The sequence below is a fragment of the Muntiacus reevesi genome, chromosome 5, assembly GCF_963930625.1.
Source record: "Muntiacus reevesi chromosome 5, mMunRee1.1, whole genome shotgun sequence".
In the NCBI taxonomy this organism is placed as follows: Eukaryota; Metazoa; Chordata; class Mammalia; order Artiodactyla; family Cervidae; genus Muntiacus; species Muntiacus reevesi.
This window is the reverse complement of record NC_089253.1, coordinates 10,913,352-10,940,819: the sequence shown is the minus strand read 5'-3', so window position 1 is coordinate 10,940,819 and position 27,468 is coordinate 10,913,352. Positions and strand designations below refer to the sequence as shown.

Sequence of the window (27,468 nt, the reverse complement as noted above, 5' to 3'; positions counted from 1 at the left end):
ATGAATGGCTGGCTCTGTGACGGGCATTTACACTCTCAGCCTCGCGCTACATCCACAGACACCTAAGCTGTGCATCCACTCTGCTCTGTCTCTGGTCCTTGGCAGGAAACACATACACGAGATTGCACTAAGGCAGTTCACAAGACCCGTGTGATGTGGGCTCCTGTGAGCTGCCCATTCAAGAGGTCAGCCTAGAAGAATCGGACACCCATTCTAGCTGTGCCTTTCAGGGCGCCAGCAATCACTGTGTTCTCACTCAACTCTGTCTCCTCATATTTTGAAAAGACTAAAAGGATCCCTGTTGAAACACTGAAACATGGAAAGAAACAGCAAGCTATTCAGACATTTCAGTTGCTCTGGAGTGAATACAGTAGCTTGGAGTGAATATCATATTGGGCTTGCAATTTTATTCTTACTCTATATGAGACAACTCATTCATAGATCTTGAATTCACTTTACTCACTTTAGAAGTTACCTGCTAAGAGGTCAGATGCTTCTTTCATATTTAGCTGTTACCTGCTGCCTTCAAAATACATAATATACAGTGTAAAAAAAAATCCTTTCACTACCAATGTAGCTTCAATGTAAAGAAAAATCAGTATTTAGTAATCCCAAAGGATGGCAATCCACTCCATCATTCTTGCCCTGAAAATCCCATGGACAGAGGAGACTGGTGGGCTATGGTCCATGGGGTTGCAAAAGAGTTGGACACAATTTAGTGACTGAACAACAAAGGAAAAAAAAAAAGATATATATTTACATATTATAATGCTGAGACCAGTTTCTAAAGCTCTCAACTTTTAAAGAAGCACAGGAAGGTCACCCTCTTCTTTATACACAATGACTCCAGTGTATGTGGTTAAACAGCTGCTTCCTTCCTTCCTGATGGTAGAACTTATCTTTTTTTTTTTTTAAATAAATGTTTAATGAACAGAGGAGCACTGCAGTAAACACGATGATGAGAAATCTGGGGTCTTTTTTGCAGTAAGAAAAACCTGCATGTCTTAGGCCCACGATGTAAGCCATGACATGAATGCAAAGGACATTCCATCTTTGGAGGTCTGACAGAGTTGGTTTTTCTCCCTCGCATCCTCTTCCATCCAGCCAGACCTTTCTTAGTAAAGGAAAAAATCTCATCATCATGGACTATAATTATTTTCTCTATGAGTCATTCTTATCACGATCATTCCTCCAGCATTAAGCCAATTTTTTTTTTTTTTTTCCTGAAGGAAGGGAGGTATTTTTTTTTTTTTTTTAAGTTTACTGGGCACCTACTATGGGGCAGCTCTACTAAGCTATTGTTGAAGTCTAATTCAATCTTTATGACATGACAGGCATTACTGTTCCAATTTTATAGCATGCCTCGTGCCAAATCTATAATGGTTATAAGACAATCTATTACTATTTTTAAAAAGTGATTTATCCATCTTTTCAAGTGGAGACAGTATTTTTTTTTAAATCAACGTCTATTTATTGCTCATGTTCACAAGTAACGTGGAGTTCTGAGTTGAAATAATTGGTACCCATTTATAAAGTGGTAAAAGATAAAAAGATAAAAGCTGGCAAGATAAAGTTACTGAGATGAACCACAGCTTTAAATTCTAGTCTGAGAAACTGAACTTGGTTGGACAAACATTCAGAAATCAATGTAGTTCCATTAAGCAAAATGGCAACATATTGAAAATTATATTTTAGGAAAACTCAATTATCAGGGACTTGGATTCCATGGATAAAAAATAGACTAAATTTCTCTGGAAGTTCAGTGGTTAAGACTCTGAGCTAACAATGCAGGAGGCATGGGTTTGATCCTTGGTTTGGGAAGATCCCACATGCCACATAGTGTGGTCAAAAACTAAAATAAATTAAAAAATATATAAAATGAATATGAGGAGGAAACCTTAAAAACTATAAAAATATGTATACTAAGTTTGGAGCGGGCAAAGATAAGACATAGAAAAAAAAGTTGGAGGAGTCAGTATTATCCAAAATACTAATAAATGGAATTAAGGAATTATATAATTATATGATGATAATGAGTGATGGACTAAGTGGACCAAGTCTGAATTGTATATATTTGTATTTAGATCTAGATCTATATCTACATTGTAAAAATTGGAAAAGTAATTTTATAAACTTCCAACTTTAGTGAAAGAATGTTTATTAAGTTATGAAACTGCTGTTTTCCATAAGGTCAAGATGAAAGAAAAGAGTCTTGAATGGCAAAAAGAGGGATTTAGACTGGACACAAGGCTTATAGGAAAGAGGAATGATTTTGATGTGGAATGATGACAGTGATGGTATCTTTTTCTAGAAATCACTATAGGTTAGGACAGAAATGCATGTACAATTGCTACAAGCAGCTCAGCTAAGGACTAAGTATCTTCCTGATTCCATTTCTGAAAGAGCTGCCTAATATCAGTGGTTGTCAAGAATAAAGAATGCTAATTTCATGGTTTTGCTTATATTTGACCCCATGAAAAAAAAAGAAATAGGAATACCAAGCTTTCTTGAAAGGTCTATGCTAGCCTGACGATTTTGTGTTTTTATGCTTCATCATTGAAAAACTCAGAAAATATCCAACTCCTATCAATGACAATTCATCAGTGCCAGATATTTCAATTCCAGCTAAGATTAGATTGTTCTTAAGCATATCTGACAGAAGCATGGCCGATCTGCTTCGCATGGCAGCATATGAATAAGCATTTGCTTCTAATTCCACCCACCACTGCTCCCTCTTTCTGTTGCTTTTAAAAGCATCTGCTATCACAGATGCAGAAGATATGTCACTATGAACAACTGCTTTGTTTGGAAGAGCTGAACTTCATTTCTATCATCTCTTCAAAGTAAAATTAAGTCCACTTTCACACAGCATCAGTGCAATGAACATAGAAATCTTACAGGTCTATCTTTATTTCAAGGGTTGAGTCTAAAAGGAAAAAAAATATTCCATCTTAATGTACCCTAAGGGTATATAAAATATTTTTGACTACATTGTGCTTTTATATGCAAAAAAATATATGTAAGTGAAAATTCTGAAGTGTAGTAATAAGATAAAGACTAACTTTAAAACTAGAAAAAGACAGAGGTTTGTATTCTATTCTCCACTATGAATCCTGTCTTTTCTGTATATCTTTTGCTCTAACAACTGTCCTAAATTTTTTAGCATTCCTTTTATGATTTTATATGAATCCACTCAAAAGATATTGTTCAGATTTGCTTGTTTTCTAGCTTCATGTAAATGTTACTGTATCAGTTTTCTTTGACTTAGTTTTCCCTATCAATAGTTTCATCCACATTCATTCATCTTTATTGTTTTATATATTATTCTAGTGTGTGAATATAATATAATTATACCTGAATCCTTTTGTTGATATATTTTCATGCTTTTCCAGGTTTTATATATATATATATAAAATATATATATACATTATATATATATAAATATAAATATTTATATATAAATATAAAATATATATATATAAAATAAATATATATTTAGGAACAAAGTTGTTGTGGTCAATGAATATTTAAAAGAGTTTATCATATATAAACAGGAATGAAAGAGCCAAGTCATAATGCTCAGTTTCATAAAACAATATCAATTTGTCTTACAAAATTGTCCAGTAGTGTAGAAAAAAACAATCATTTGGTGTGTTAGGCTTTCTAAGATTATGCTCATATAAATGGATATAATATCAGTTCAGTTCAGTTCAGTTGCTCAGTTGTGTCTGACACTTTAAGGCGACCCCAAGGACTGCAGCACGCCAGGGTTCCCTGTCCATCACCAACTCAATGAACAGTATGAAAAGGGTATAATATGAATCAGGCTTAATTTAGATTAATTTACTACTTGGGCAATTTAGTATCTTGTTACATGTTTATTATAACAATGGTATGTTTACTTTCCTTTTTGAAATGGTTAAGGATGTCTCTTGACCATTTTTCCACATATTGGTTATTTCATTTTTATTGGCCTGTAAGAGATCTTTATGGGCTTCCCTGGCGGCTCAGGGAAGATGGGCAGGCAGATTTAAGAATCTGCCTGGCAACACAGCAGACGCAGGTTTGATCCCTAGGTCAGAAAGACTCCCTGAAGGAGGGCAGGGCAACCCACTCCAGTATTCTTAGCTGGAGAATAACATGGACAGAGGATCCTGGCAGGCTATAGTCCATGAGGTCGCAAAAGAGTCAGACAGAGTCGCTGAGGTGACTAAACAACAACAACAAAGAGATCTTAATACATTTTTGATAAAATTCCTCGCTGACTCTTTCTGTTGCAAATCCCATTTTGGGATTTGGATTTTCCTCTGCCTTGCAGTATCTTTGATAAACAGAATTACTTTAATGTAAATGATTTCAACATTCTTCACTTATGGGTTTGTGTTTTGTTTAAGAAATACTTCTTAAGACAAGATCCTAGTGCTATTCACTCATATTTCTTCTAAAATGTTGCCAACCTTGTTTTTCTCACTTATGTATTTAACCAGTCTTCCGTTTTTCACTGTTTATTAATTGATCATCATTTCTTAAATGTTCTGCAGTGCCATATAGGTAACAAATACTTATACCATGTGCCAGGGATAAGCATCTTAACTCAAAGTGAAACTTTGTTTTACATCAGTTTCCCTGAAGCTAGGAAAGACTGAGGGCGTGAGGATAAGGGGATGACAGAGAGTGAGATAATTACATGGCATCATTGACCCAATGGACACGGGTTTGAGCAAATTCTGGGAGATAATGAAGGACAGGGAAGCCTCGTGTGTTGCAGTCCATGGGGTTCCAAAAGACAAGACCGAGTGAACAACAAAACTTACTGTATTCAGTTAACTCATTAAATCTGCATGATAATCTTTTTAGGTAGGTACTGTTTTCATTCCTTTTTTAATAATAAGAAAACAGAGGCATGGATGAGTTAGTAACTTGGGTCAAGAACTGGTACTCTTAACCTCTTGTATCAAGGTCTTCTGTTTGGTTAGTTACTATGCTTATCCAATTCTAACAATCCACTGTCTTCATCAGAATTGGTTTAGTATATAGTATTTGTTTTCTGGTTGGCCAAGTACCCCACCTAGTTCTTCTTTTCAGGAGTGTTTTAGCTATTTCTTATCCTTTACTCTTCTCATTTATATTTTAAATTAGGTTGTCAAGCTTGCCAAAAAATCCTATTGGGATTTTTATTGAAATTCTATTGACTCTCTGCAGGTCAATTTGGAAGAAATGGTATCTTTATTGAATTTTTAGATCCATGGCATGGCATGCACTGGGTTTAAATTTTATTTAATATATCTCAATAAAGGCTAACACACTTTTTTTTCTGTAAAGATTTTGTATATATGTTGCTCGATTAATTCTTAAGCACCTAATTTTTTCAATGGTTTTATTTGCATTTTAGGTGGAGTAGTCTACCATACTACTAGAAATAGAAATAGACACTTTTAACCTCTTGATTAATAATTCAGCAGTATCTTATAATCTCTTATTATGATGGTGATTTATTAATTTACCTCTATGCCTTGTTTTGCTTCCCATGAAAAGTGAAAGTGTTAGCTTTTCAGTTACATCCAACTCTTTAGTGACCCCATGGGCTCTATGTAGCTCACTAGGCTTCTCTGTCCATACGATTCTCCAGGCAAAGATACTGGAGTAGGTAGCCATTCCCTTCTGCAAGGGATCTTCCCAACCCAGGGATCGAGCCTGGGTCTCTTGCATTGCAGGTGGATTCTTTACTGTCTGAGCCACCAGGAAAGCCTATATCTTAAGAATATTTTAAGTGTACAAAAAGTTTAGAATATTTTTTCATGAATTAAGCATTCTATTATTATATAATGATCTTCTTTAACTCTAATAGTCCATTTTATTTCAAAGACAATTTTCTGTATTTATAAACTATCCTAGCTTTCTTTTTTTAACATCTACATAGTACATACTTTTTTCATTTGTTTACTTTCAAACTTTTGGTGTCCTTATATTTTAGGAGTGTCTCTTATCACATGGCATATTAGGTGGATTTTTAATTATTCAAATGCTAATTTTCCTCTTTTAGTTGGCAGATTTAATCTATTTACCTTTATGTGATTATTGTTATATTTGAAACTGTTTCCTATATTATATTGTTTCTCTTATTTTTTTTATTTGCTTTTCTGCTTTATTGACTCTTTTGATTAAGATTTATTTTTCTAATTACATTCTACCCCTCTAGTAGCTTGACATTCATATGCTATTAACAATCTTTTAGTAGTTACTTATCAATATTAAAATTGGCCATCCGTGACTTAAATGTAAAGTTTACTGGCTTCTGAACCAACAACCCTGCACCGCCCCATATGCACACTCACCCACTCACACACACAATAGAAAGACTTAAAATCCAATTATTCTCAGGTTTATAGAGAAACTGCATAAATTTGGCTTTTCACCTCGATGGGACTCCAAGGCTTATCAGTAAAATCAGAAAAATAAAACTGCAAAGAAATCTTTCTGTAAAGAAATCTGAGTCGTTTTCCTCGGGGTAACTCTGACCTCCCAGTATCTCATGGTTCACGGCTCCCTCTTCCAGCTCAGGTCACTGTTATTCTGCTGTGCTGCTGGAAGCACAAACCCAGGTGATAGTTTTTTGTCTGTTCAGCTTGAAAGGAAAAACACTTTTGGCTATTTCGATGAGAATGTAGAAAATGGAAGCAGAGGAGCAGGGTAAGAAAATCCTGGGTTTATTTTCTTTGGCTTATGTGTTACGGCTTTAACTAGGCTGAGTCTTTCTGTCACTGATTCCATTAATTTCTCTACCTTGCAGGTAATTTATGGGGGAATCTCTGATGAGAAGAAGGCTCCCAATTTTCCTCCCTTTCCATCATTACACCCTGATGCTCCTCTACCACATTACCATACTCCCTCCCTGAGCCAACGCTAATATGAGCACAACCTGTAGAAGTCATTTTATGTATGATATTAAACAACACATGAATCATGAAGTCTGAAGGATGACAAAAGGGGGGTACATTTTACTACATTTACTATGCATTTAATTTTCTATTAAAACAGTAAATTAAGCCTCATGACATGCATAGCCTAATACATAGATGCTTTTCTCTCTTGACTTCCATTCTCTCTCATGCTGTTTCATTTCAGAGACAAAATAATATATTTATTCTAGATAGCAGTTTTAGTAGATTTTTTTTTCCTGGTCTTTAAAAATGCAGTTCTGGCATCTGAATGACCCTAGCACGTTTGATAGCTGACCTACTCTAAGCTCCAAACTTACTGAGTGGGCAGGTTCATTCCTGGGTCAGATTCACTCCTGCAGGGTTTGGTAAAATACTCTTAGGATTTGGCTCCATTCTTATGGATCTAAGGAATTCCATGAAAATCGGGTCCATTATATTACCCAGTCTTTGCTCTTTAAATCTCTTCTAACTGGTGGAAAATCAACTACCTCGCCATAAGGAAACTGGGGTTGTTTTCCTCTGGAGTCCCAGCAATTCATACCCTCCTCACAGCTCATCTGAACCATTTCATGTCATAACTGGCCCTGACTTTTGGTTACTCCCTTTGCCAGTGTACTTTGCATTCTGATAATATCCTTCCTCTGTTTAGCAAGCCAGTGTGTCCCCCCACTGCCTACAAAATAAAGTCCAAACACTTGAGGATGACCCACATAGCTATGCTGCTTATGGAAACCCCTAATCCCAGCTTCATTTCCTCGTTCCTCCCACATAGGCTACTCATCAAACCTATTGCCATTTCCTGGACATGTCTTCCATTTCCAGTTCTCCTAACATTTATTGAGGGCCTACTATGTACCAAACACTGGAGATACAGATAATATGAAGGTATAATTCTATCCCCAATACATGCTGCTTCCCCTGGCTACAATAACCCTCTAGCAACAGCGAGTAATCCTCCAAAACCCAAACTTTTTCTCTCTAACGACTTATTTTCAGAACAAATCACTCATTCTTCTGTGGTGGTGGTGGTTTAGTCACTAAGTCGTGTCTGACTCTTTTGCAACCTCATGGACTGTAGCCCACCAGGCTCCTCTGTCCATGGGATTTCCCAGGCAAGAATACGGGAGTAGATTGTCATTTCCTTCTCCAGGGATCTTCCCAACCCAGGGATTGAACCCAGTTCTCCTACACTGCAGGCAGATTCTTCACCAACTGAGCCATCAGGGAAGCCCCAGTATTTCCTTGATTGTGGCACGATACTCAGAATATTAAGTTGAAAAGAAAGTGAAGTTGCTCAGTCGTGTCCAACACTTTGTGACCCCATGAATTGCAGCCTACCAGGCTCCTCCATCCATGGGATTTTCCAGAGTACTGGAGTGGGTTGTCATTTCCTTCTCCAGGAGATCTTCCTCACTCAAGGATCGAACCCAGGTCTCCCACATATTAAGTTGGAATTACAACTTTTTCCTTCTCCATAATTCTTAACACATCACCGTGTTTTATTCTTTGCCTCTGGATTCTAACACCGGCGGCAGCAGAATCACCCTGAAGTCACAGGCTCCGATGCCCCTTGAAAGAGCAATTCTAGGATGACTTTGGAGAAGGAATGGAGAGACTATGAATTATGGGTAGAAGGTAAAGAAGAAAGGGAGTGTCTTTGAGATTCTGGGGAGTGAGTAGGGGAGACTACAAGAGTTTGAGAAGGAAATAGAAGTCTGTGGGTCTGGTCTGTGAGGTCTGTGGAAACAGAGATTTATGGGGTGCCTTCAGAGAAGGCAAGTCTCAGAGAGTGAGATGCCCATCTTCACCAATGCTTCCGTGACCCATGTGTGCCAGGGAAATAGGAAAGCATGAGACCCAAAGAGACCATGGAGCTTCAAGCAATGCACTCGGATCTTCATGGAAACCAGTGTGCAGTGCTTACCAATCACCCCAGACTTTTCATCTTGTGAAAAGTCAGTCTTGCAAAGGTCCTCAAAATATCTGGTTAATACTGACAGTGGGAGGAGAAATGCAATTCTCCTAGATGGGCTAGAAGTCTAGAATTCTCCTAAATAGTATTGAAGTCTAGGAGTCAGAAATGAAAACAAAGAAATGTGATATTTAATGCACATCAGAATTTGTGTGTGACATTCTTCTTACCGGTTACACATCTTTCTACTGTTACACATGTTGATTTGTTCTATAGTTATCTACTTAGCTCCCCCTTCTATTTAGCTTCCCTGGTAGCTCAGACAGTATAGACTCTGCCCACAATGCAGGAGACCTGCATTTGATTTCTGGGTCAGAAAGATCCCCTGGAGAAAGGAATGGATACTCACTTCAGGCATCACTGACTCAATGGACCTGTGTTTGAGTAGGCTCCGGGAGGTGGTGATGGACAGGGAGGCCTGGCGTGCTGCAGTCCATGGGGTCGCAAAGAGTCGGACACGACTGAGTGACTGAACTGAACTGACTGACCCACTTCAGTATTCTTGCCTGGAGAATTCCATGGACAGAAGAGCCTGGAACAGTCCATGTGGTTGCAAAGAGCTGGACATGACTGAGCGACTAACTGAATTCTGAACCCTTTGAGGACAGAGATCATATCTTAATTATCTATGTCACCTCAGGTCATGGAACAGAATTTTGCTCACCATAAGAGCTCAATAATCTTTACCAACAACTCTCAAAATGACCAAATGTACATGGAAATAAACTGCAGAAATGGAACTTATTTTAAAATCTCATATCTCTTATAATACATTTCAACTGAGGTCTTTCCCTATACCTCCATATACAGATAAGACAAATATCACAGTGTTTTTTTTTACTGAAGCACATTATTTTCCACCATCTGAAATACATATACAGAGTTAAATGTCTTCTAAGCATGGACATGAACTTTAGCATGTTTGCCTCTAAATATTATCTAAGAAAATGAGAAATATCTTGATATGGAAACCTGTATAATCAGTCCTTCTTCTCCCTTTTGGAAGGGCAATGGTAAGCATCTAGGTTTGCATTTATACTTGCTGTCACACATAACAATCACTGCAGGGCAAATAGTAATTAGTGTGTAATGAACAGTGTCCAATTGGGATCAGTTTCTGAATTACCATCTAAATGTGGTCACGGCAGAAAATTTACCATGATTATTGCTGCCCAGCAAGTCCCTAGAGAGCCCATTCTTCTCGAGATCTTAAGATATTTAGCACAATTCTTTCTCTGTCTTCTTAAGCTATCATTTATGCCTGTATCTCTTTTCTCCCAGTTTGACAAGTTCTGAGGTTAGGAAACATATTCTGAATTTTTACAGATCCCCAACAGCACAGGTCTTCATGCTTTGGAATAGAATAGGTAGGCACTCAGTAAACACATACTGATGAATCTGACAGAATCCAGAAAAACCAAATTTAAAACAATCTTGTAAATATTTGCTTTCAATTTTCTGGACAGGAGGTAATGATATGGAGGGGAAGAAAAAAAAAAACAGAAAATAAAGATCTAATTATAAATTCTATGATGTAAGCTGCTGGCAAAGTTTTGTACTTTGGAAGAGGAAGGTTTTCATTACCTCTACACTGCTGATGCCTTCATTCAATAGATGCTGCATCTCTACCCAGCATCTACCATGCAGCCCTGAATAACGTCAGAGTCCTTCTTTCATAGAACACACAACCAGTCTTTTTTGGGGGAAGATACACATCGATCCACCAAATAAACACAGAGATTTAAAGCCTGGGATGGGTGATGGGGGCAGAATGACAATTAAGACAGGGGCCTCCTCCTGAGGAGTACAAACTAGGAAGAAATTGACAAGACAAATCAAATACAAACTGGATCACGCCACTATCTGATTCAAACACAGAAACCCCTCTCGTTTCTCTCACAGCAAAATTCACCACTTACTAGTGTCATACAAAGCTCTCCCGGTGGGAAGCCCAATCTACACCTCTACTGTTACCTTTCAGCCCCCTCCCTCCTAGCAGCAGCTCTGCGGTATTGCTCCCATTACCCTGAAGACCATACAGTCATACTCCATGGTTCTGTCATGTTGACACCCTCCCAACCGAAAAGGACCCTCCCCAAATAGCACTCCAGTCTGCCTGACAAATGCCCACCTCCAAAGGCATTTCTCCACAAAATCTTTCTGACTCATCCCACTTCCCCAGACGGAACTGATTGCAATTTCCTTTGTGTTCCTCTTACCCTCTAAGATTGTTAATGTAACTATGCTACACTTTGTATCTACATCACATTGGTCTTTTTCTAGTATGACTTTAAGATTCATCAGGGAGAAGACCATGTCTTTTTTCCTTTTCTATTTTTTTTTTTTGGAAGAGGAAACACATTTCTTTTATTGTGGTAGAAGATATATTTATGGAGGACTTCCCTAAAGCTCAGATGGTAAAGAATCTGCCTGCAATGCAGGAGACCCGGCTTCAACGACTGGATCAGGAAGATCCTCTGGAGAAGGAAATGGCAACTCACTCTAATATTCTGGCCTGGAGAATTCCATGGGTGGAGGAGCCTGGCAGGCTACAGTCCATGGGGTCACAAAGAGCTGGAATGACTAAGTGACTAACACAGAACAGAAGATATATATATAGATAGATAGATAGATAGATAAAAGTTATATCATATATATCACATAAAAGTTATCATTTTAATCAGTTTTAAGTATACACTTCAGTGGAATTAAGTCCATCCACATTGTGGTGTAACTATCACCCCCACCCATATCAGAACTTGCTTCATCATGGAGCTAAGTGAAATAAGCCAGACACAAAAGGACATACATTTGTATGATTCCACTTGTATACAGTACCTACAGTGGTCAAATTCTTAGACAGAAAGTAAAATGTGATTTCCAAGGTCTGGGGTTGGAAGGACAAGGGAAATTGCTGTTTGATGAGCAATTTAGGAAAATGAAACAAATTCTTTTTTATTTCTGTATCTGCAGGGCTTACTACTTAGGATGAACGAAAGAATGAACTTACACCTTGAGACAATGGGCAACGGTTCTCAACCTTGTCTGCACTTAGAACAACTGGGGGTTTATGCATTCCCAAACTCAAGCTGTATCCATAATCAGTTAAATCAGAATCTCTTAGAGGTGGGACCCAGGCAGCCATAATTTTAAAGGTTCTCAGAAAATGGCAAAGTTGTAGTCAGAACTGAAACCCACTGACTTACAGGTTCAACGAGTTACAGTAACTTTTCTGAATGTGGTTTAACGTATGTGACGTAGGTGTAAACCTAGAGAGCTCACTGAGTTTTGGCATGAGCGGTGAGAATGTGCAGGAAGCAGTGCAGACCAGTAGAAGGCTGGTCTGCTGAGAGCTCCCTGTAGCCAATTAAGTCAGGAAGCATACCCCTTCGGCGGCATTAGCACATTAAGGACTGAGCAATCATTCAACAAAGAACCCTGTTTACTGTTGTTTAATTCACTATTTTACAAATTTACATGACTTCAAAACACTATATTTTCCTGTCTAACACCTATTAATTTTCAGAGAAATGACGATAGAGATTTTTTTTTTCTTTTAAGAAATTAGGTGATAATGGGACTGAAAGTAATGATACAGCTTTAAAGGAGGAAAGGGAGAGTTGAGAGAAGATTCAGTCATATTCGCAAAATGAAAGGAGGGGGCGCTGAGGAAGGAGAAATTGAAAATGCTGTTAACATTCATTTAGCATCTTCCCTGTGCCTGGTCTCAATACTCTGGGGACATAGAAAAGAGGTAAGGACCCCATTTGGGGGGCCGGCAAAGACCTTGACCAAGATGTGACATTTGAGTTGTTTTTTCAAAGGCTTCCTGGTGGCTCAGTTGGTAAAGAATCCGCCCGCAATGCGGGAGACCTGGGTTCCGTCCCTGGGTTGAGAAGACCCCCTGGAGAAGGGAAAGGCTTCCCACTCCAGTATTCTGGCCTGGAGAATTCCATGGACAGTATAGTCCATGGGGTCGCAAAGGGTTGGGCATGACTGAGCGACTTTCACTTTCACTTTTCAAAGGCTGGCCAAAAAATTACCAGGAAGAGAAAAAGGGAAGATGACAGATACAAGAAAGCAGGAGAAAAGAGCATGACAGAGCAAGGTAGGAGCATAAAGGAAACTGTGGCTAGAGTATGGGGTGGGGTGGGGTGGACTGTTAGGGCACGGGGCTGGGCCATTTGGAGGGCGTAAAAGACATGTGCAGCCAGCTTGGCATACATGAGACATAAAGTAGGGACTATTGTGCTATATTTGTCTTATAGAAAAATCACTTTGACAGCAGCATGAGTTACAAACTGGAGGTGGAGAGGCCTGCAACAAAACAAACAGTTCTGAGCCTACTGCAACTACGGGACCATTGCAGATTTCCACGGATGCAAGGAAGCACAGAGTCTAGTAACTGCATGGAACACCATGTGATCCTTACTGGTTTAAAGCAAACTTCTTAGCTCAGGACCCTTGGACATGTTTCCAAAATATAAACTCAGCACTTAAGTTAACTGCTGCCATGACAGTTCTTTGGAACCAGAGGGATGACCTTTCATGTAAAAAGTAGATCACAAAATGTAGGTCATTCACAAAAAAAAAAAAAAGAAAAAAAATTCACAACCGTGCTTTGTAAAATGGAGATTTAAAATGATACCTGTTTTAGGTTTATTCCTTGGGTCTGATACTTTTCTTGAATGTATAGCTATAATAGACAAATTTCTATTCTGGGGTTTTATTTTGAGACACCACCAACTGCATCTTAATGAAAGGCTTGGGAATTTGTGCTACTTCATGAAGAGGCAAAGCTCCTTGGCATAAAGGGAGCATGTGCTCTGCTAATTTGAATGGAACCAATATGCAGCCAGCTGATCCTTATCATGCCCAGTCCCTTGAGAGAGTGAGACCAGCTCAAGGACTGTCCCAGATCTGCACTGACCAATTCTACAAAGAGGAAACACTGTTTGGCTCTCAACTCAAGGTAGTAAAGACTTCACAGGTTATTCCTGTTTTAATTTTCCCTGAAGTGATTTCAAGCTTTATTCAGCTAGCTGATGAAAGCTTAATATATATTTTTTAAAATCATAAACAAAAGAACAAAAGAAGAAATCGCACAACATTATGTAAATACTCCTGATGCTTTCTTATTTTTCAAGTAACATATGAAAGGCTGATTTTGAATCAGGGAGGTATCACCATCCTCTGGTCCAATTTTTTAAGCTTACTTTAAAAGAAACACTTTTTTTTTTTAAATAATCAGACACTGCAATATAGAGAAATAAAAAATATATATATACATCATAAAGGTAAGAATTAAAGAAATGTTAACATAGAAAAAAAAGCCAATGTTGAGGAATTTAAATTAGATGTTATAGGAACAAAGACTTTAAAAAAAACTTTCTACATGAACACCTATATTTGGCCAATTTTAGGGTGAATATATTTATTAAACAAATTATAAATGTCTCTTATCAACTGGTAAAATCATCAGACTTACTCTGTTGAAATTCCTAAAGAAAGGATGAAAATTGGGTGGTAAATATCAAATCAAACTGGCATGTCTAACAACTTTGCTAGATGAAATGTGCAGCAATTGAGAGGAAGTGTGGGTCCTTCTTTGCTGGAACTCCAGCAGAAGCTAAGGGGCCAGTGTGTGTTGACTCAGAAAGCATAATGTATAAGCCAGATGGCCACTTGGTTCCTTTTAGATTTCAAGATGACATGTTTTCAAAGAGAATCAACTGAGGACTGAGCTCTTACTTGTACTGCAAGAAATCCATCACTTTAATCTTAATCATTAACTCAAAATACTTTTTTCTGGAAGGTTTACTATGTAGGCAGCGCCATCAAGTTGGTAAAAGGAATAAACTGAATAGCTTGTGCTTATGGAGCTCAGAGTCCAACTGCAAAGATAGACACATGGTGGTTTAGTCGCTAAGTCATGTGTGCTTCTTGCGACCCCATGAACTGTAGCCTACCAGGCTCCTCTGTCTATGGGATTCTCCAGGCAAGAATACTGGAATGGGCTGTCATTTCCTTCTCCAGGGGATCTTCCCAACCCAGGAATCAAACCCGGGTCTCCTGCCTTGCAGGAAGATTCTTTACCGACTGAGCTACCAGGGAAGCCCTCGCATATACTTTAATTATACACATACTAATTATAAGTAAGGATGATAACACAGGTGTGTGTGTGCATGCATGCTCAGTCATGTCTGACTATTTGCCACCCTATGGACTGGAGCCACCCAGGTTTATCCGTCCATGGAATTTCTGAATACTGGAGCAGGTTGCCACGTCCTCCCCCAGGGGATCTTCTTAATCCAAGATTGAACCTGTGTCTCCTGCTTTGGCAGGCAGATTCTTTACCGGGTAAGCCACTAAGGAAGCCCTATGACAGAGGAAGCACGTGTATTTCTCCTCCTTATAACCATTATTATTATTTTTACACAAACACCTTTTTTTCCTGAAAGATTGATATTGTTTCTGAAATACTCCATTTTTTTCCAACTGGGCTTTACAAATACCATAGTCCAAAAATCATAACACAGTATTGTGTTAATGAGAAAAATGAGGCCAGTGATGATGGAGAACATAGTGAATAAAAGGTGCGGAATGATATACACATTCTTGTACAAAGATAAAACACTCTATTTTTAGTATTAACATACTTGTTAAGTGCTGATGCTTTTCAAAAGGACGGCTAGATGATACAGCAATTGCATCCATGAACCACCAGAGCAGCAGTCACTTACTACAGTTTAAATGAAAAAGTCTACTCTCTAAAACCTTGAATTTTACGTATTATAATGGAAGGATTAGGCTGACACCATCTGAACCCATTTATCAATAACGGCATCAGTAAAACTGGAACAAAGAATCTTGTGACTCCCGATGTGAAGCAATACAAAGTGGCCAGTACTGCCCAGAAAGTATTCCTGCCCTCTGCAAAAAGAAAACAAAAACACAAAAATCTTCAACGTAATCGGGTCTCTACCCTAATTAGTAAATTACAGGAAAGGGGGTTGGAGAGAAGGAAGAAATTCAGATAGAACACGAAGAATGCCAAACAACTCCAGAGTCTGGTCAATTATCTAGGGAGTGTATCCTAACTTCTTTAGCATGCATGGGAGGAAAAGAGAGGGGGAAACTGATAGATTAAGAACCATTTAATCAAGAGATATTTAATCACAGGCAATTTGCAGATCTTGACTGAATCCATAAACTGACGTTAAAAAGACAGCATGGACTTCCCTGGCGGTCCAAAAGTAAAGCGACTGCCTGCCAATGCAGAAGACACAGGTTCCATCCTTGCTCTGGGAAGACTCCACATGTCTCCACGCAACTAGGCCCATGAGCCACAACCACTGAAGCCCCCACACCCTTAAGCCCCTGGTCCCCAATGAGAACCACTGCAATGAGAAGTCCCTGAGTAGCCCCTCCTCTCCACGCTGAGAGAAAGCCTGAATGAAGAAATGAAGACCCAGTGTCGTCAAAACTAAAATTTAGAAATAAATTTGTAAAAATTTAAAAAAAAGTAAATGGTATTTATTCTATAGCACATATGTGTATCAAATCATTACATTGTACACCTGAAAATTACATGTTAATAATATATGTCAAGTATATGTCAATAAAGCTGGGAAAAAAAGGCAGTTTTAAGACATTTGGGAAATACTGAACTTGGACTAAATATTAGACTTCATTCATGAATCATTGTTAATTGTGCTTAGTTTGATAATTATAGTTTGGTTACATCAAAATAATACTTATCTTTTAGAAAAACCTGCTGGGCTGTTTTTTGGGTAAAATTCTATGACTTAAATTATCCTATCAAACATATTCAAATAAGTGGCAAGGAGCAGACAGATGAAACAAAAATATGAAAATGGGGGTTGATTATTCTATTCTCTTACTTTGGGGTCGTTTTAAATTTTCCATAATGAAAGCTTTTGAAGAACACTTTCCGTTGGTGATAGGGAGATACATCTGACTCTCATACTCAAAGACCAGAGGAAATCCTTAGCTGTAAATACAAAGATTCGTCATCATTTCAAAAAGCTGAGAGATTCAAAAACAAGTTGGTACATAGATCACAAGATCAGTTTCAGCAAATGATGGGAAATGAAAACCAGAAGCAATGTGAGGTTTAGAGATTTGCTTTTAATGGGGTTTTGGTAATGGGGTGTAGAGGCACCTTCTGAGAGATGAAAATAACAGTGATATGGAATACCTGATGTCTGTGTCAAATAATTCAAAAGACTCTGAGTATAAGACTTGTTTTATACTTTGATGCATTTTAAGTTGATTTTAAAAGTTATTTCAGGCACTGTTGTCATTGTTCAGTCACTTGCTAAGTTGTGTACGACTCTTTGTGATCCCATGAACTGTAGCTGGCCAGCCTTCCCTACCCTTCACTATCTCCTGCAGTTTGCTCAAACTCATGTCGATTGAGTTGGCAATGCTGTCTAATCATCTCATCATCTGGCACCCCCTTCTCCTCCTGCCCTCAATCTTTCCAGCATCACAGTCTTTTCCAATGAGGTGGCTCTTTGCATCAGGTGGTCAAAGTACTGGAGTGTCAGCTTCAGCTCAGTCCTTTCAATGAATATTCAGAGTTGATTTCCTTCAGGATTGACTAGTCTGATCTCCCTGCAGTCCAAGGCATTCTCAAGAGTCTTCTCCAGCACCACAGTTCAAAAGCATCAGTTCTTCGGTGTTCAGCCTTCCTTATGGTCCAACTTTCACATCTGTACATGACTACTGGAAAAACCTCAGCTTTGGCTATACAGGCCCTTGTCATGGCCAAAATGTTTACACATAAGAAAATAAAAGCTTTGAAAAAGGAAGCAAAGCTGGTACCCCAAGGACAAGTGAACAGAATCAAGAGAGGAGATGAATTTCTTGTAATGTGATAGAAGGAAAGAAAAGAGCAGGCAAAGAAGTAAAAACATCGGTGGGATTGGTAGAAGAAGATCAGGGAGTTCAAAAGAGATGTCTTTCTTAAGGAAGTAGTGGCGGGGGTGGTGGGAGGGAGTGTTTGAGAGTAAAAGAAGTGATTATAGTAATGAATGATGGTACCTTGTGGGGCAAGAAAAATGAGTTTAAAAGTGTATGGATTGGTAATTAGAAAGTGATAGGATTCAGTGGATTGGAAGTCTAAGTGCAATCAATGAAATTGTGGCAATTGAGGTACTCAAGTAAATAGGCTTATAGATAAACCTCTGAATAATTGGGTCTTAATGTAACTTTGCTCCAAATGAGTTAAAGAAAGTAGAAATTGCAGGAAATCTTGTAGGGAAATTATTTTGAAGGCAAAAGATGATTCTATGATATAAGGAATTGGTACCAAATTTATCAGTTATATAAATTTTATTCTTATTTAGGTATTGTTTTAGCATCTCCTAAATCAGTGCTACTTAATCTTATCTTCACATTAGAATCACCTCAGTTCAGTTACTCAGTCATGTCCGACTCTTTGTGACTCCATGGACTGCAGCATGCCAGGCTTCCCTGTCCATCATCAACTCCCAGAGCTTACCAAACTCATGTCCATCTAGTTGGTGATGCCATCCAACCATTTCATCCTCTGCTGTCCCCTTCTCCTCCTACCTTTAGTCTTTCCCAGCATCAGGGTCTTTTCCAATGAGCCAGTTATTTGCATCAGGTGGCCACAATATTGGAGTTTCAGCTTCAGCATCAGTACTTCCAATGAATATTCAGGACTGATTTAGGATGGGCTGGTTGCATCTCCTTGCAGTCCAGGGGACCCTCAAGAGTCTTCTCCAACACCACAGTTCAAAAGCATCAATTCTTTTGTGTTCAGCTTTCTTTATAGCCCAATTGTCACGTTCATACATGGCTGCTGGAAAATAAGCATAGCTTTGACTAGATGGAGATTTGTTGGTAAAGTAATGTTCTCTGCTTTTTAATGTGCTATCTAGGTTGGTCATAGCTTTTCTTCTAAGGAGCAAGTGTCTTTCATTTTCATGGCTGCAGTTACCATCTGTGGTGATTTCGGAGCCCAAGAAAATAAAGTCTCTCACTGTTTCCATTATTTCCCCCTCTATTTCCCATGAAGTGATGGGACCAGATGCCATGAACCTAGTTTTCTGAATGTTGAGTTTTAAGCCAACTTTTTCACCCTCCTCTTTCACTTTCATCAAGAGGCTCTTTAGTTCTTCTTCACTTTCTGCCATAAGGGTGGTGTCACCAGCATATCTGAGGTTATTGACATTTCTCCCAGTGATCTTGATTCCAGCTTGTGCTTCATCTAGCCCAGCGTTTCTCATGGTGTACTCTGTGTATAAGTTAAATAAGCAGGGTGACAATATACAGCCTTGACGTACTCCTTTCCTGATTTGGAACCAGTCTGTTGTTCCATGTCCAGTTCTAACTGTTGTTTCTTGACCTGTGTACAGATTTCTCAGGAGGCAGGTCAGGTGGTCTGGTATGCCCATCTCTTGAAGAATTTTCCAAAGTTTGTTGTGTTCCACACAGTCAAAGGTTTTGGCATAGTCAATAATGCAGAAGTAGATGTTTTTCTGGAATTTTCTTGCTTTTCCGATGATCCAACGGATGTTGGCAATTTGATCTGTTTCCTCTGCCTTTTCTAAGTGCAGCTTGAACATCTGGAAGTTCACGGTTTACATACTGTTGAAGCCTGGCTTGGAGAATTTTCAGCATTACTTTGCTAGCATGGACTCACCTGGGGAGCTTTAAAAAGAATCCTGGTATTCAGACTGCATTGCAGATCAATTCAATTAGACTCCCTGGGAATGGGGACCAGAAACTAGTATTTTCTAAGGCTCCCAAGGTGGTTCCATATCACAGCCTAGGATGAGCCACTGGTGTTAGGATAGCTCTTTACCTAATCCTCTTCAACTTTTTTCCATTTTATCTTATCTCACTCATCTTCGACTTCTGAGACGCTTTCCCAGTTACAGGGTGTATTCCCCAGGGCTAGTCCCTCGCGGCTCAGATGGTAAAGGATCAGCCTGCAATGCAGGTGACCCAGGTTCAGTCCCTGTGTTGAGAATGTCCCCTGGAGAAGGGCATGGCTACCCGCTCCAGCATTCCTGCCTGGAGAATTCCACGGACTGGGAAGCCTGGCAGCCTGCAGTCCACGCGGTCACAAGAGTCGAACACAGATGAGTGACTAACACTTCCCAGTTACAGGGCCTAATCAAAACGTGAGTGTATAGGAGGGATCTTCTACCTGTTCTACCCATAGTCCCACTACCCTACCTTTATTTATTTTGAGTGATCCGATAGGTCAGGCCTGAGGACATGCGCTAAGCCATGGTTTCGTGGGGCTTACGTCCTGTCTACAGGACAGCACCTGGAAGTGATGCTGTCTCCTCAGTCTCCACGCTGCAGGGTCACCTCGGTGGAGCCCGTCTTCCCAGGCCTCATGGGCCTCTCCCCTTTTTCTCACTGTTGTGCCTTCTATCTGCGCTGAACTGGGCAGTGGTCCTGTGAGCCATCTAGGTCTCCCTCTCTCTATTTTGGGTACTCTGACCTGAATTTGAGCAGCACATTCAAACGTTTCAGTTTCATAAAGGAAAGAACAGGATACCTACATTACATCTTCAGTTTTAAGCCACAATTTTTTTTTTTTTTACGTTGTACCAGACCTGTGCATTGGTAAAAAGCCCACTGAAGAATTAATCTTTAGTTATGAAGATGTCCTCAGAAGCCAGGTTAGTTTCTATGGTTCTCTGTGTGTGCTGTCTTTCAGTCATGTCTGACTCAAGCCCACCGGGCTCCTCTGTCCATAGGAATTTCCAGGCAAGAACACTGGAGTGGGTTGCCATTTCCTCCTTCAGGAGATCTTCGTGACACAGGGATCGAACATGTGTCTCTTGCGCTTCCTGGAATAGCAGGCAGATTCTTCACCACTGCGCCACCAGGGAAAACCATGCCTTCAGGATAGATTCCTTAATCAGAAATCTCATGAAAAGCTGGGTGAGGTGCCAGTCAGACATAGGGACTTTCTTGGTCCCTGGCCATCGTACCGTCATTAGGAAAAAGAATTCAAACTAAACCTTAACTATTTGTTATTACTGTGTACATTCACAGTTTCTTTTTTTTTTTTAAATCATTTACTTGCTAGACAACCCCCTCACCCATCACATTCTCTCAATAATTCTGTGGGGTCAGCATAATTGCTATTTTCTATGAAATTTTCAGGATTATTGAGGCTAAGAAATGTGTTCTATAACACAAATTGGTGATGAGGCCATAACTAGGACAAACACCTTGTTATTTTGTGAAACCCATTCTTCAAGAAGGCAGAAAGGGAGTTTTTCATGTATGAATATAATAGCAAGTGTTCAGCGTTAGGACTTCACAGTTGATAAAGTAAATCAGAACTTCTGAGTATCTTTATTCCTAGCCTAGTCTAGCACTCTTGGGTGTTTCTCAAATAACAACAGGCAACTCTTCATACATCACAGAAATCTGTAGAATAAAACCAGGGCTAATCATCATTCATTAAAGAATGAGAGAAAAAAGATGGGAAGCATGGCCTTTAATCACTTATCCCCCTAATCTGGTATTTGACAGGTGTTGAAGAAACATTTAAATGATTGCTATAAATGCCCAAAGCTCAAATGTCTAAATAATAATTGGCTTAACAGAAGATAAAAATTCTTATCATAAAGAATTTCTATATTTGACTATTTAAAATATGACCTTTGTTCACTTCAATATGCCTGAATTGTGTATACAAAGGTAGTGACTCAGCTCTGCTGAAGCTGTCTGCTCTGTTATTTTTATGGAGATTGTACACATGTAATCAGCATGTATTATCAAGAAAAGATAATGAGGAATGATGGTTTGTTTGACATGTTATTCTAGAAGCTACAGTGATGCATATACCTCTGAAACAATTACTTTGGAAAAAAGAAAAAAGGAAGAAGTTATTCTTCAATATTAACACATTTTTCTGATAATATTGGCATAAAGAAATACACACAGATACTGCATTTTAGAAAGAAATTGGTTAAGTGTTCTACAAAGAAATATAGTGCTACTGTTAATATTTATTATTTAAATGCTTTAAAAATGGACCCAACCTTTGATCCAGCTATTACTTCATATCCAATAATTTATTCAGAGTAAATAATCAGAAGACAAGACAGACAATTTTGCAAAAAAAAAAAAAATGTCTGGGAGCATTATTTATGAGAGTGAAAAACTGGAAGTTAAATATTCAGTAATAAGAAACGATAAAACTTAGTATCTCTGTCAAATTGAATCCTAAGCGGCCATTAAAATGTTTTTAAATAATATTTAGTCACAAGACAATTATTCCTGGAAATGTCAAATGCAAGAGCCAAAGAAGTATGCTTAAATTTTGACACTTTATGTAAATAAATCGTAAATCTATATTTTATTCTAAATGGAGGAGACACAGGAGACTCGAGTTTGATCCTTGGGTCAAGAAGATTCCCTGGAGAAGGGAATGGCAACTCACTTCAGTATTCTTATCTGGAGAATCCTAGGGACAGAGGAGCCTGGTTGGCTACAGTCCATATGGTTGCAAAGAGCCAGATACAACTGAAGCGACTTAGCACACACACGCGCACCCACATACAGGTACACACACAATTGCATTCTCCAAATTCTCTTGAATGGGTACATTTAACTACAGCTAAAATGTTGGGGAAACACAGTACTTACTAACATGGGTAAAGTCTGTGGTGGAACAGACAAGGCCGGAGGTCAGAAGGCCTGAGTCCCGGGTGGATCTGCCACTCATTTTCCATCTTTGTCACTGGAGGCCAATTCTGTAACATGTAGGGTTCACCCTTTTGCTTAAAAAGTGGCTTAGATTTAAGAGGTCTAGAATTTAAACATTTTCAGGGGTCCATCAGTTAATACAAAGACATAAGGAAAGTCAAGTTCATACATTCATTCAAGAAAAAAATTGAGGGCCTTGGACACGTCAGGCATAGCACAGGGCACTGGAATTACAGTGGTGGGGGAAACACATGTGGTCAGATGCTCATACTGCAACCAATCCAATCTTCATAGTTTTCTAGAGGTGGGCGAGCAGGGTGGGTCACAATAAAATGGTCAGATCAGTATTTTACACCCATTATCTCATTTCATTCTCTCAATACCTCTATGAGATACCTATTATTTTCTTCATCTTCCCATTTTATTGGTTAAAAAAAGTAGACAGTGATCTTAAATGACTTGCCCAATTTCATAAAGATATTAAGTAATGGAAACTTTGTAATACTAAGCAATTCAATAACCTAGTAATACTAAGCAATTGCTTCAGTGAATTGAACTGAAATGAATTCAATCTTTATATTTAATACCAGTTTCTAAATAAGAAAGAGAGAGATAAAAGATTGTTCTAGATTACAATTAAATCTGTTTTTCAATGCATAAACCTTATGATTCTCCTCTCAGTGTAAATTTAGTTCTTTAGATCATATACTGGTGACATCTTCACATATTAGAAGCCTATTGTCCTGTTATCACCAAAATTCAAGTGTAATTTGATTTTTTTTGGGGTACCTTTGAGGATACAGTGGGGAAATAAAGCAATCAACCTGGGGCTCTGTGATATTCTCATTTGGAGTCTACCTTAATTTGCTTTAAAAAGTCGCTTTCTCAACATGTTATCAGCTCTGCAGACAATATTAAAAGTATGCTGAAAATTGTCACCTCAAACACTAATTCATTCGGTGTTTCTTCACCACAGAGGGCTACTGTTGCTGAGTTAAATTAAAAGAAGAAAGAAAAAGTGCAAAACAATTTACAAAACTAAAAACCCAAAGCTACATGATTGACATGCATTAGATAATGTTCTTTTATGAACACATTGAGAAAATTAGAAAATTCTAATTTAGAAAGTATAGCTTATCTTTGAAAGAAATATATTGAAGAAAATTCTGAAAAATGAACAGCATAGAAACCTAGGTCAAACCTCCAAAACCTTCTAACACCATTCAAAAACCTTCTTTAAGTCTTCTGCAAAAATGGATTGCTCTGTTCACGGTACCCCCAAAGGATGTTATCTGAATCCTTAAGACGTCTGTCTTGAACTTGTTTAACTGACTTTACCAATAAATACTGAGCTCTTAATGGCAGATCATGATGTTCTGTACACTGTAGACATTCTGTATATATTTCTAAATAAACAAATTACTAATTTAAATAAATTTTTTTTTCCCACTGGGATTAGGACTTTCTAGTCAAGTACAAGTTCAAACAAGTCATTTACCTCTGTACTTCAATTTGCTTTTTGGTAAATTTGCACTGCTACAACACAAAGGTTTGGATGTCAAAGAATACAACAGGTCTAAGAGCCCTTTAGGATAGATGTGAAAGCACAAGACAAAAGGTAATTCTTAAAAAAAAAAAAGAAGGTAATTCTTGGTTGTCAACATGAAGGGCCAAGACTGGTCATCCATTTTATCCCTCTCTGTTAATGGTTTCATCATTTTTCTATTCCCCAGTACCTGAAACCGAGTCATCCTTAACTCACTCACTCTCACGCTACTCCATTGCCAAAATCTGTCTTCCATAAGTTCCTACAATATATTTTAACTCAACTTTACCACTTTATGCCAAGATTTTCCAATGCTTCCATTTTACAAACATTTTCGACACTACCTACTGTGGGTGTTGTAGCTTACGTCTTTAACTCAGTGGTCTTAGCCTCTGTTTCCATGGAGCTTATACTCTAGTAAGATTCAAACATATGGACAATAATACACAATATTAGTTTGTCAGTAAAGAATAATGGCACCTAATTTATCCCAGGGCAGGGAAGGTTTCCCCAAAAGGTGGTGTCGGTATTATCACAACTACAACAGCACGAGCCACTGTCATCATCACCATCACCCTCACCCTCATCATTCTAACATGTAATAAACTGCTACCGTGCATCAGGAACTGTCCTTAGTGTTTTTCATGTATTAAGTCATTTGTTCTCACTACAACCTTAGGAGAGAGGTTCTATTATTTTGCTTCCTGGTGGCTCAGATGGTAAAGAATCCATCTGCCATGCAGGAGACCTGGGTTCAATCCCTGGGTTGGGAAGATCCCATGGAGAAGGGCATGGCAACCCACTCCAGTATTCTTGCCTGGAGAATCCCCATGGACACAGAGGAGCCTGGCGGGCTATCATTTTTACTTTACACATAAGGATATTTAAACAACAACAACAAAACTTGATTAAAGTTACATAAGTAATCTGATGTTTATATCCAGAGCCTCTGACCTTAAGCCATAAAACTGTTTAAAGATACCAGAGAACTGAACAGGATAAGGAAGAGAAGAGCTCAGTTAATTTTCTAAGAAGCAGGAATAACATATACAAAGGTCTGGGGATGAAAGAGAAGGGTATATTAAGATAAATGAAAAAAGTTCAATGTGCACAGATCCTAAAAGGCATGGAGGTGGGGATGGTAAGATAACAAAGCTAGAGAGGCTGGCAGGAACAAAACTATATAGGGATTTATAAGTCAAAATAAGGTGTTCAGACTTTAAAAGTCAACAATTATGATAGCTGTCCAACAGACATTAATTTCATTCCACTGGTTTATGTAAGGTTACTGCCATTCAACAATGTTCTAAGTGCCAGAGATACACTAAGGAACAGGATAAGTAAGGTCTTTAATCTCAGGACAGTAATTTAAAAATAAACCAGAAAGTAAGATATATTTCTAAATACTATAATGGCCTGAAAATAGAATCATGTGATAGGAAAATACAAGGTCAACATTGGATGAGATGGAAAGGTGTCTCAGAGGACACTGACTTTCATCTTTGCCCTTATATTCATTCTGGTTTATATTCAAACTTGTAGCTAAAAAATGCTTTTAATCATTTCTGCTTAATAATTTATCAAAGTACTTTAATTTTTTATTTATAAATTACACACCCATTTAAGAAGCATAGATAGATTGAAAGTGAAAGTGAAATTACTTTTTATTTCTACTCTGAAGTGATAACCATATTTAGCTATTTGGTATATATTCTTCTTGATAAGTTTATCCATATGAAGTTTTTGCTTTCACATAAATGAGATCAGTTTACTATCTATTTGGTTTGATTTTTAACATATGATGAACACCATTCCAGGTTAATACAAAACAAACTTATCCTTTTGGAAACCAGTTACAAGCATTTTGTTCAAAGTTAATGCCATAATTTACTTATTGTGTGTGTGTGTGTGTGTGTGTGTGTGTGTGTGCTTAGTCATGTCTGACTCTTTGTGATCCCATGGACTGTAGCCCTCCAGGCTCCCTGGTCTATGGAATTTTCCAGCAAGAATACTGTAGAGGCCTGCCATTTACTCCTCCAGGGGATCTTACTGACCCAGGGATCAAACCCACATCTCCTATGTCCCCTGCATTGTCAGGCATTTTCTTTAACAATGCACCACCTGGGAAGCCAAATTTATTTATTGGGTTATCTTATAACCCAATTAATGGACATTTCAGTTGCTACTAATTTTGTAGTGTTAGTTAACATACTATATTATATATATTTATATATATATTATATATATATATATATATATAAAATGTAAAATCACTTTTGAGTATCACTCAATTGTGACCTTAGGATATATCTGTGTAAGTAGAAATGCCAAATATAAAGGTACCCATGTATTAAATACTAGTGCATTCCACTATGCTGTTTTCTAGAAACTTTATGCCAATTTCCAGTTTCACAATTATGCAATTTACATAAGTGATGATACTATCTATTTTTCACTTGTCAGTGCTAACCACTGTCAATCTTTTAAAATCTTTGTTAATCTGATAAATGAAAATGATCTTGCTTTGCTTTTCATCTGCATTCCTTTGTTATTAATGATATGGAGCAGCTTTGAATATAAGCAATCTTTATGAGGATCAATCTGTAAAACACTGCATAAGCATCCATGAAAAAATCCCACAGTTTTTCCCTATCTATTTAAAAATATTTGGAATGTCTGTTCCACAAAATGCTTGATTAGGTTTTGCATTTATTATGGAGTTGATTTTTTTTTCCAGTTTTACTCATAATTGTTATATAACACTGTATTACTTTAAGGTATACAATGTAATGATTTGGCATACATATATATATACAGTGAAATGATTCCCACAGTAAGTTTAGTTAATATCCACTGCCTCACATACTTAAATGTGAATTTATGGTCCTTCATCTACAACTTATCTTTCCAGGCTTCTGGTCTACAATTTCCTTGCACGGCTTCTGCAAATAGGACTGCTCAGTAATCTTTGATTATATGTTTCGCTTCCCATTTCTGCACTTATGTTTACATTTTAGAATTATTAATCTCATCATTCAAGCCCTAGTTCAAGTTAGGCCTCTCTTCATGAGAACTCTCTCATCCCTCCAATCATAGATTCTCTGAAATTCTTCAGCACTTTTCCTGCTCTCCTTAAAGCATTGATTATTTTCCATTTGCCTTAATTTCCCTACTAGATCATTGTCTATCCTAAGTCACCTTTCATAAAGTACCTGGAAGAGAGCAGCTGCTCAAAAACCTCTAAAAGAAATAATCCCACCAAAAATCAGTTCGAT

At 38.1% G+C, this 27,468-nt stretch overlaps 1 protein-coding gene across 1 annotated transcript in view; it reads right to left on the bottom strand.

The window, feature by feature from the left end:
* DLG2 (discs large MAGUK scaffold protein 2) overlaps positions 1–27,468 on the bottom strand; it is a 2,219,272-nt gene that overhangs the window by 1,224,246 nt on the left and 967,558 nt on the right. The window lies entirely within an intron of this gene.